This window comes from Aplysia californica, unplaced genomic scaffold (assembly GCF_000002075.1).
Source record: "Aplysia californica isolate F4 #8 unplaced genomic scaffold, AplCal3.0 scaffold00069, whole genome shotgun sequence".
Lineage (NCBI taxonomy): Eukaryota > Metazoa > Mollusca > Gastropoda > Aplysiida > Aplysiidae > Aplysia > Aplysia californica.
Window position 1 is genome coordinate 1,570,033 of NW_004797339.1, and position 5,753 is coordinate 1,575,785.

Genomic DNA, 5,753 nt, shown 5'->3' on the forward strand with positions numbered 1-5,753 from the left:
GAGAGAGAGAGAGAGAGAGAGAGAGAGACAGACAGACAGAGAGAGACAGAGACAGAGACAGAGACAGAGACAGATAGACAGAGACAGAGACAGAGACAGAGACAGAGACAGAGACAGAGACGAAGAGAGAGAAGAACATATCAAACCCTAAACTGTGATATGCATAATATAACATCGATTTCTTTTTCGTCATATCTAAACGTGAGTGCCACCCCCTCCTCTTCATCCACAACCATGTTATTCACAGCGATTATGCTGAGAGGGTGAGGGAGAGAGAGAAAGAAAGAGAGAGAGAGAGAGAGAGAGAGAGAGAGAGAGAGAGTTTCTTCAATATTCATGGCGTTTGTTGCTGGAAACTGCTGCTCCCTTCATTGTGAAGCGTGCCAGTTGAGGCGGGCTGGCGGATTCTGTTGTTTGACGCGGGGCCTGGCAACATTGTGTTTGTTTCTCCGGATTGTATTTTGATTATATTCGTTGTGTATACATTATTGTGTAATCGTTGGGTAGTAACGCAGTTAGGAGTGTGCTGGATCAAGGTAGGTGGCTTTCTTTGTTAGGTTGTGATTAGGTTTAGGGCCATTTTGACACACATTTGTCACTTAAGCTTAGAACAGGATCCAATATTTTTATGCCCGTCTACAATGGGATGTTAAAAAAATAGATATCAATATCATGTCAAAAAAACGAAGAATATCAAACCAGACTGTGTGGCATTCCAGCGGAAATAGACAATCCCCCCCCAAAACAACAACAACAACAGCAACAACAACAACAACAACAACCAACCAACCAACTACCCAATCCTCAAACCAATAAATAAAAAGACAAACAGGATCTTTTGGCTATGAAGGGCGTTTCTGAAAGAAAAGATGGCTTGGCGGGTTTTTATTTTACATTTAAAAATAAAGTTGTCCGTTGTTGTTAACTTAACGTGACGATTTGGTGGAAGACTAAACCAAACACTGAGGGCAGAGAAGGCTGTGATGCCCACAGTTATGGCTGGTTGATAGGAATTAACGTGTTTAATTTATTTCTGATTCATTTTTGTTTCTGGTCTTGGTTCACCCCTCACAGAACCAACTTAGTTATTATTGTTTCTTATGGTAAAACATATTAGACCACAGCAAAAATAACAACAATAACTGGCATTTTTCAAACTGCCTTGACAAAGTACGCGTATATTATATTACCCCGTAAAGCAGAATGCTACGGAATACTGACAAAGTTTTCACACTATGATAGTATTTTAGAAACTATATCCGTTGCTTACAGTGGAGGGTTTTTTCTTCTTAACAAAACACATTTTACTAGACTTCCGCTCAAACAGCTTATTTTTAAGGGCATCGGCTTTCCTTAGCCATCGAGAAATCTAAAAACCAAGTGTTATTTATAACACAGAATCTTGATCCCCGATTTACACGTCTATCCCGGAACCGTCTAAAGATCGATATCGTACAAAAGCTGTCTCCTCATAAGCACGTTCAGTGCTGAATTCGCTCGATCGCTCAACAAGCAGCTTGGCAGTGTGTATGATGCACATTCGAAACGACTTGTCGAACGCAAAATTAGAAAGGTTGACGTCTTTCGATTTTAGGGCTTCATTTAGGTTGACTATAAGCTCTTGATGGGATTTCGATTTTGACAGACGTTATTGCTCCAAGTTAGTACTACATGCTTTCAGAGAGACGGGTAGTCGTGTACTCATTTAACGGCATCACGACCCACAGATGGGTTCCTACTTTTCTGAAGAGTTTATGTTTAATGTTTTGTTTTAAAATCCAAAACATAATAATCATCCGACTTCTGTGATATGTTGTAGGGTTAAGGGTTGAAAGGTCAAAGGCTTGCCAGATTGAACCCAACACAATACCATCTATTTTTCATACAGAGTATTTTTGGAGTTTATGATTACCTTGAAGAAAACTGAAGTGTTCAGGCGCAGTATTTAGGATGCGCTGTTCGTCTCAAGCCCTAATCTTCTTTGATTTTTCTCCCAAGGGTGGGCTTGCAATTAAGAACAAGGGCTATCCAAGTCTTGTACAGTGCTTAACCCAGGGAGGACCTCATCAAGTCTGAATCCGGCCCTGTGTGGCTTCTATGTAATCACAGTGAAAATCTTATTATATAAGAAAGGTATGAAACAAGGGGGGGGGCTGCTCAGAGAGAAAGAGCGAGAAAGAAAGAGAGGGAGAGAGAGAAAGAAAGAGACAAAGAGAGAGAGAGAGAGAGAGAGAGAGAGAGAGAGAGAGAGAGAGAGAGAGAGAGAGAGAGAGAGAGAGGGGGGGGATGGGTGTTCAAACAAGTATAATTTTCGCAGCAGTTTTATTCTTCTTTTGTACCGGTAAAATTGTAGGTGCAATATTCACAGCATTGAAGACGACCTATCCAACTAAAACTAGATCGACAGGGATACGGAAACAGTCACTTTACGTATACATTGCAAGCTTTGCAAGTTACAAATTCTCGAGAAATTGTAATTATGCCAGAATATTTAAGACAGTTGGGCATGAAAGGGAGACAGATAGAAAGATAGAAAGATGGATAGATAGATAGATAGGTAGATAGATAGATAGATAGATAGATAGATTGATAGATTGATATATTGATAGATAGATAGATAGATAGATAGAGAGAGAGAGAGAGAGAGAGAGAGAGAGAGAGAGAGAGAGAGAGAGAGAGAGAGAGAGAGAGAGAGAGAGAGAGAAACTGCGTCGTGTGCCTGTCTTTACATACAACACTAGGCATATTGTTTATTATAATACATGCTCGCTTGAAGACAAATTGTCCATTTGTTTTTCCAAAGCAGGATAAAACACTATATCTTAACTCGTCTTTTGGGTACTTCCGCAACTAGATCTAGATATATCACCATAAAAGCCACAATAACATTTGGTCGTTGTCTCCCAAGAAAGACAGTAGGTTTAACTCTACATCAGAAAAATCGAGCAATTGACATGTCTGTTGTTGTCTGAACATTCAATGTCAACAGAAAAACAAGACGTTGAAGCAACAGCACATTTCACGTTCTTCTGCAACTTCCACATCCGCGTTCTCAGTCTTTTAAGAACCTAATTCAGTCCTGCGATCTATGGTGCTCTCGGCATTACCGTTTCTTAAACGAAAGACATCTGAAACCCGTCATTTCGAAAGGTTTTGGTACTTTTGTTTTTGTCACTATAGATTCTAGTAATATTTTATAGTTGTGTGTGCAAAATAACAATACAGGTGTAGACCTATTCCGATCGTTGCTTCAATTTTTAGAAAAGTTTGAATTATTAAAAAGTTTGACTTTTACTTTGAGATACCTTTTATATGCCATTTGTTTCGTGCGAACGGCTTGACCAGTATGTGGATGAAGCCATTCGAAATAGTCCACTTTTTTGCCGTGGGGGGCGGGGGGCGGGTTGTGGAGGCACGGTATAAGTATTATATGAATACTATATATCATACCGCTATACATATCCTATCTACATACAGTTAATATATTATGACCAATATTTGTGGTGTAGCGGTTTGACACTTGGCCATTGCACGAAGAAGACTGCTGAGACGTTGCATCCTCTCCCAACCTAGGATTGGCCTCGACATGCAGGGTCAAAACACTCCCTTCCTCCCCTAAATGATCTGCATTTTGTCGAAAGGGGAGTAAAACACCTACATTTGAAAAAATTAAACAAACAACAAAAAACAATATGAACAGAAACAAAGAGAGAGAGAGAGAGAGAGAGAGAGAGAGAGAGAGAGAGAGAGAACGAGAATAAGATTAACACGCAACTTATTAATAATGCACGTGTACTCCCAAATCATTACATTATCAACATTGAAAATATATTGTAAGCGTTATGACTAGTGTTAAATGGAAACACAGAATAAATAATGTTTCATTCAATTCATAATCCTCTGGCTCTCAGTAAGAATAATATTGTCTTATGAACATGTTGCACAACACCTTTGACCCTATAATTATTCATCTCAAAAGTTTATTAACGTCGGAATCGATGAGTTGGGCTCTAGTCGACAATTCAAATACATAATATCATGTAATGCACCTTTGAATTGTAATGATAGAATGGTTGTTGCAAAACAAAAACGTTCCTTCTTCTTATCTTAGTTGTACAGCAAACCATACCAGTTTTGTTTGAACGGTGAAGGTGTTCTACTAGCAGTTCTGAGACCCAGGTTCGAAAACGTCAGTTGTAGATATTCATCATCATCAACGCCTTTCACCCCTGGCAGGGTATAGGCCACATACAAGCTCCTTCCATTTATCTCTGTCCTGGGCCATCCTTCCAAGCTCGTTCCAAGTGAGCTTCATCTCTCTCATTTCCCTCTCCACGCATCTCCTCGATGTTTCCCGTGGCCTACCCCTGCCTTATGCTTCTTGTGGGTTCCACTGCAGTGACTGACTTGTGATGTTTCCGCTGGGCTTTCTTAAGGTGTGTCCCATCCATAGCCACTTTCTTAGTCCGATTTCTACTTTTATATTCTTTTGTCTTGTCCTTTCCCACAGGTATTACCTTTCTTAAAAATATATATTTCAGTATGTGCATGTTTTAATTTGAGTTTCCGACAACACTCATACCAAGCTGAAACGACGTATGTCCACCATCTAAGAGATTTGGTACATACTATGAAGTATACAGCTTTCCCAGGAAGTAAAAAGAAAACAAAAAGCATATTGACTATTACATTTGTTTATTTATTTAAATGCAGTACTCATTATAATGTGAAAGAAAAAGAAAATTTGAAGAAAAGAGTATTATCCGAGAATTATTAGGATGTAGGTTCAAACAAACTAGCCTGCAGGTAGGCAAGCTTGCATGTTCGCAAGGATAAAAAGATAGGGAGGTTGGTAGGTATGTTGGTATTTAGCATGTAGGTAAGTAGGTAGGTAAAAAGGTAGGTAGGTAGGTAGGTAGGTAGGGATGGAGATTGGTAGGCAATAGACAACGATAAAATGACAAGTAAAGCATGCGGTTTGAGGACAATTGTCTCAACTGTTTCCCTTGAAGCAAACTAGATTCTAAACCAACACTTTTGAGGCGCGCTAGTTTCCCCCTTTTGTTAAGTAGCCTGCGTGGTGTCGTTGTATTTCATAATCAACAAGACCGCTTATTTTTCCCGAAGCCTTCCTCACTGTATGGTTGCGAGTGCTATGAATAAATTCCCGTCAGCCTTGCGGCGTCGACATGGGAAAGAACTCATCCGAGCGAAAGAGCGCCTTCGGGCCTGAGAAATGTGCCGTCTTTCGATCGCCTTGTTGTCGCCTCCTTGAGAGTATTGAGGGTGTGGTAGTAGCCGCGAATTCCCTCGAGTTGGACAAAGTTGAAACTGAGAGCGGAGCTGGTCTTGGGATTTTGGGTTTTACGCGTCGCTATTCGTTGGCACGAAACCAATCAATATTTATGACAGCCAGAGATAAGCCTTTTTTGTACTTGTGTGGGTTTTGTTTTTCTTTCCTTCACGCGAATATCGTTAACAGAGAATCAAATCAATGAGGTCCACTACTGACTTTGCGTGTCTGGTACTGATAGATTATATAGAGCCAGGGACATTGTGTATCGATCTGCCTCGTTGCAGAGTTTCTTCACTGCGATTACTAAACATTGTTTTTCAAAGTGGGAACTAATGGACAATTGCATGCGGTACCGAGGAAAGAGATAGAGTGCGTGGAGAGGTTGAGAGCGCTCAGAAATATATAAATATTAACTCTCTCTTTCCCATCTCTTTCTACAATCACCCTCCCCTTTTAT

The 5,753-nt window shown here is 40.2% G+C and overlaps 1 protein-coding gene across 3 annotated transcripts in view; it reads left to right on the top strand.

Annotated features, from left to right (window-relative positions):
* The window catches only part of LOC101858612 (cyclic nucleotide-gated olfactory channel), a 200,372-nt gene that overhangs the window by 72,038 nt on the left and 122,581 nt on the right, over positions 1–5,753 (top strand). The window contains exon 1 of one of the 3 annotated variants that reach the window (XM_013079965.2): positions 351–536. The exons of 1 other annotated variant lie outside the window; for it this stretch is intronic. The gene's annotated coding sequence lies outside the window, so the exon portion shown is untranslated. Of the gene's footprint in view, positions 1–350; positions 537–5,753 lie in introns of those variants that run through there. One more of the 3 variants, XM_035968600.1, reaches the window with a different exon arrangement.